The 5,802-nt window shown below is 34.8% G+C and overlaps 1 pseudogene; it reads left to right on the top strand.

The window, feature by feature from the left end:
- The first annotated feature begins 4,392 nt into the window (after positions 1-4,392).
- Positions 4,393-5,089, top strand: LOC111438387 (annotated as a pseudogene).
- Positions 5,090-5,802: the final 713 nt, after the last annotated feature.

Here is a 5,802-nt window from a genome sequence, read left to right as displayed (position 1 = left end):
AATTTCGGCTACATTTACATAATGGCCAATTATGGCCATAAAGTGTGAATGTTACAACTTTTTGAATGCCTTTAATAGTTTCATTTTGAGGCTATATAAAGCCATCTATGTTGTATTTGTAATAAGACTTGGAAAATATATTAAAAGAAGCATTTGTGCTTTTCTTTAACCAATGGCTAAGTTTCTTTGCAACTCTATGTAGTTTAGGTTGCATGTAGAATCATTCAAGCTCGACATGATCAATCTTGCTTGTGGAGTGATTCGAATCTCAATCAAGTGTTCTTGTCTTGAGATATTTGATCAACTAGAATCATTGAAGCTAGACATGATCGATCTTGCTTCTGGAGTGATTCGAATCTCAAACAAAGTGTTCTTGGCTTGAGATATTCGATCAACAAGGTAATCCGAATCTTATTCCCCTTGTATTGATTCCTTATCATATCATTTTGGTATCAGAGCTTCAGGCCCAGAGTTCGGATATATGTTCCCTTTGCGTTTCTTCTCAATTTTATTTTTATTAATTTTTATCTTTTTAGTTTTTAATCGACCCAGAGTTCTAAATTCAATCTTTGCTCTATTTACAATTTTGAGAGGTGAGAATGAGAGCTTCATTTTTGTAAACGTGTGTAAGAAGAGTGGCCTAAAATTCCTTGAGTGTATACTCGTGAGAGAGTTGATATGAACCAAGAGACATCAATCATACAATATGCTTCAATGAAGATGTGAAGAAAAAGTTGTCAAAATTATCAAAAGATGTTTCAATTCATGCTACATTGAAGAAGAATAAAGTTTGATTGTTGTAAATTTTGGGTGGGTTATAATTTAGAGTTATTGTGTTTTAAGACTTTTTATTTAATTTCGGCTACATTTACATAATGGCCAATTATGGCCATAAAGTGTGAATGTTACAACTTTTTGAATGCCTTTAATAGTTTCATTTTGAGGCTATATAAAGCCATCTATGTTGTATTTGTAATAAGACTTGGAAAATATATTAAAAGAAGCATTTGTGCTTTTCTTTAACCAATGGCTAAGTTTCTTTGCAACTCTATGTAGTTTAGGTTGCATGTAGAATCATTCAAGCTCGACATGATCAATCTTGCTTGTGGAGTGATTCGAATCTCAATCAAGTGTTCTTGTCTTGAGATATTTGATCAACTAGAATCATTGAAGCTAGACATGATCGATCTTGCTTCTGGAGTGATTCGAATCTCAAACAAAATGTTCTTGTCTTGAGATATTCGATCAACAAGGTAATCCGAATCTTACTCCCCTTGTATTGATTCCTTATCTTATCATTTGGTATCAGAGCTTCAGGCTCAAGATCGGATATATGTTTCCTTTGCGTTTCTTGTCAATTTAATTTTTATTTATTTTCATCTTTTTAGTTTTTGATCGACCCAAAGTTCAAAATTCAATCTTTGCTCTACATAAAATTTTGAGAGGTGAGAATGAGAGCTTCATTTGTGTAAATGAGTGCAAACAGAGTGGCTTAAAATTCCTTGAGTGTATACACGTGAGAGAGTGTTGTGAGGTCCTTTGTATTTCCATAACTTATTTTTTGCAGCAAAGTTTCATAAATAGATTCGAGGACGAATCCTCTTGAAGAAGTGGAGAATGATATGAACCAAGAGACATCAATCATACAATATGCTTCAATGAAGATGTGAAGAAAAAGTTGTCAAAATTATCAAAAGATGTTTCAATTCATGCTACATTGAAGAAGAATAAAGTTTGATTGTTGTAAATTTTGGGTGGGTTATAATTTAGAGTTATTGTGTTTTAAGACTTTTTATTTAATTTCGGTTACATTTACATAATGGCCAATTATGGCCATAAAGTGTGAATGTTACAACTTTTTGAATGCCTTTAATAGTTTCATTTTGAGGCTATATAAAGCCATCTATGTTGTATTTGTAATAAGACTTGGAAAATATATTAAAAGAAGCATTTGTGCTTTTCTTTAGCCAATGGCTAAGTTTCTTTGCAACTCTATGTAGTTTAGGTTGCATGTAGAATCATTCAAGCTCGACATGATCAATCTTGCTTGTGGAGTGATTCGAATCTCAATCAAGTGTTCTTGTCTTGAGATATTTGATCAACTAGAATCATTGAAGCTAGACATGATCGATCTTGCTTCTGGAGTGATTCGAATCTCAAACAAAATGTTCTTGTCTTGAGATATTCGATCAACAAGGTAATCCGAATCTTACTCCCCTTGTATTGATTCCTTATCTTATCAAGAGTGTTGGGAGGTCCTTCGTATTTCCATAACTTATTTTTTGTAGCAAAGTTTCACAAATAGATTAGAGGACGAATCTTCTTGAAGAAGTGTTGTATGATATGAACCAAGAGATATCAATCATAACTAGATTAGAGGACGAATCTTCTTGAAGAAGTGTTGTATGATATGAACCAAGAGATATCAATCATAACATATGCTTCAACGAAGATGTGAAGAAAATATTGTTGAAATTATCAAAAGATATTTCAATTCATGCAACATTGAAGAAGAATGAAGTTTCATGTTATAAATTTTGGGTAGATTACCGTTATTTCAATTCATGCAACATTGAAGAAGAATGAAGTTTCATGTTATAAATTTTGGGTAGATTACCGTGTAGAGTTATTGATATGAACCAAGAGACATCAATCATACAATATACTTCAATGAAGATCTGAAGAAAATATTGTTGAAATTATCAAAAGATGTTTCAATTCATGCCACATTGAAGAAGAATGAAGTTTGATTGTTACAAATTTTGGGTGGGTTACAGTTTAGAGTAATTTAGAGTTATTGTATTCTAAGACATTTTATTTATTTTAGGTTACATTTACATAATGGCTAATTATGGTCATTAAGTATGAATGTTACGGAATGACTTTAATAGTTTCATTTTGAGGCTATATAAAGCCATGTATGTTATATTTGTAAGCAGACTTGGAAAATATATTAAAAGAAGCATTTGTAAGCCAATGACTAAGTTTCTTTGTAATTATATGTAGTTTAGGTTGCATGTAGAATCATTCAAGCTCGACATGATCAATCTTGCTTGTGGAGTGATTCAAATCTCAAACAAGTGTGTGAGATATTTGATCAACAAGAATCATTCAAGCTAGACATGATCGATCTTGCTTGTGGAGTGATTCGAATCTCAATCAAGTGTTGATATGAACCACGACCAAGGAATTTCCATACCTCAAGGTCCAATTACAAGGACGAGAGCCAAGAAGCTACAACAAACTTTATACAGTTATATTCAAGCTATGGTGAGCTCATCAAAGGAAATTCTAGAAGACGCTGGAGACCTCCCTTATATGTTGTGCAAAGTTGAGGTTCAAGAAAGAGATGAATTAAATGCACTTTAAGTTGCATTTAATGAACTCCGCTGAATTTATCAAATAGTCCAAGGATGACTAATAAGCACATTTTATTATTTGCATTATTTAATTATAGTTTAACTATTTGTTTGTCATATTTAAACTAGTTTTAAATATAGGAGTTAAGGTTATATTGTAACCCACATAGGTTACTATATTCCACCATTAACTAGCCATTTAAATATGGAGGTTATGGGTATTTCTCATTACTAGCCCATTTAATTTGGGAGTTATGTATGACATAGGTTAAGGTTGTAAAGGCTATATAAAGCCTTCTTTTCTTTGATTAGACATCAGATTTTGGAATTAAGAATAGAATTTCTATTTTAGCTTTGTTAAGAGCTAAACTTTCTTTGCAAATTCTTGTGTTTAGAACTTGCATGTAGAGTCATTCAAGTGGTATTGATCAAACCTCTTGTGGAGTGATTCGAATCACGAGTTTAGAAACGAGTTTTCTTTACTCTTGATCTTGATCATCAAGGTAATCCGTTCCATACTTTCCCTTGGGTTGATTTCCATATCAAGTGTTCTTGCCTTGAGATATTCGATCAACAAGATAATCCGAATCTTATTCCCCTTGTATTTATTCCTTATCATATCAGAACTCCATCGCATCTTTCTCATGCCCTTTCTCCTTCTCAAAACTAGCTTCCCCACTCACTGTGTCCTTCTGTAGATGGGATTGCCTTGATGATCACCTCTAATGCGGATTCTTTCCCGGGTTCAACCTTTTTCGACTGGTTCTTGGTCATCGATAGTCTTTCTTGCTTTCTTCTTTCCTTCCCTTCCGGTTCAGTAGCACAGCGAACATCCTTTCATTTGTTTATGAGGTATAGGAATCAACTCTAATTCATCTTTTGTTACGATTCAGTAGCTGATCTTTCTTTCCTGTCCCTGAATTTATTCAACCACTGTAAAGGAGAGAGGAGAGAATCTTTCGTTTCGTCTTCAATCTCATTCTTCTTTTCTTTACTATCCCTTGTTGTTGCGAGAATGATGAATGAATGACAAATAGAGACTAAAGCAAGTGTTGGATTCAAAGCTGGTGTTAAAGATTCTAAATTGACTTACTAGACTCAAACCAAAGATACTGAGATCTTGGCAGCATTACGAGTAACTTCTCAACTAGGAGTTCCACCCGAGGAAGCAGGGGCCGCTCTAACTGCTGCTGAATCTTATACTGGTACATGGACAACTGATCGATGGGCGTACCAGTCTTGATCGATCCTTACCTTACAAAGGACAATGCTATGGATGTTCTCGCTAGAGAAGAAAATCAATATATTGCTTATCTAGCTGCCCCTACTAGACCCTTTTGAAGAAAGAAAGGTTCTGTTACTAACTGACTTCCATTGTAGTTAATTGGACTCAAGGCTCTGCGTGCTCTACATCTGGAGTATTTGCCAATCCCTACTGCTTATATTCAAACTGCCTCATGGTATCCAGGTTCAAAGAGATAAGTTGAACAAGTATGGTCGCCATCTTCTATTGGGATGTACTATTAATAAAGCTAAATTGGGATTATCTGCTAAGAATGAATTATGGTAAGAGTTGTTTAGGAATGTCTACAATGCTACTGCGGATGCGAAGAAATGATGAAGACAAAGGAAGGGCTATATTTGCTCGCAAATTGGGAGTTCTTATCGTAATGCATAAATACTTAACTGGTGGATTCACAGCAAATCCTAGAAAGGAAAACAGCTACTGAAATTGAATATGCTTTACAGAGTGAAAGAAGGTAAAAGACAAAGAGAATGAATTTTATATGCTTTACCGGGTAAAAGAAGTAGAATGAATCTTGAGTAGAGTCTTTCCTTCCTTAATGCAATAACTGAACACTGCTTACTTAGTATAGTTATCCAATCTTTGAATAAAGAGGACCGAAGCCACCTTATTTATTGTGTTTCAAGGATTGAATGAATAAGGAGTCTTTTTTCTCTTTTTCTTTGACACCTTGTTCAATCTGGTTAAGGAGCGAAGCCACTTTACAGTTCAGGTCAAGCAGGGAATAGAAGCCCAAGTTCAGAAGCGAGTGAGACCGACAGGTGATTGAGCGAAGAAGCGATGAGACCGATAGGATAGGGAGAGGAGTGAAAGATCATGAATCTCTTTTCTTACTGTTACGGAGTGAAGGCAATGGAATAGCTTGACCTGATTCTCAGACAGCTGCTTTACCGACTCAAAGAGGAGAGGGAAGAAGGAGCGGCTTCACTTTCCCCCTTGTTTACTGTGAATGAATAAATAGGGACAAGAATGCATCTTGTTGAGTCTTTCAATGAAAGACTTTCGAGAATTGTCCCGGATTTCTTTCTTCCTGTTCCGGAGTCAACTCTCATTCATAAGGTTGACTTTAACCACCTATTGCCTGCCCCCCTTGTGAAAGAAAAGATCTACTTCAACTTCATATGCTTCACCTAGTTC

This window comes from Cucurbita moschata, unplaced genomic scaffold (genome assembly GCF_002738365.1).
Source record: "Cucurbita moschata cultivar Rifu unplaced genomic scaffold, Cmos_1.0 Cmo_Scf00074, whole genome shotgun sequence".
Classification (NCBI taxonomy): domain Eukaryota; kingdom Viridiplantae; phylum Streptophyta; class Magnoliopsida; order Cucurbitales; family Cucurbitaceae; genus Cucurbita; species Cucurbita moschata.
Note: the sequence above shows the minus strand (reverse complement) of the source record. Positions and strands in the feature narration are given on the sequence as shown.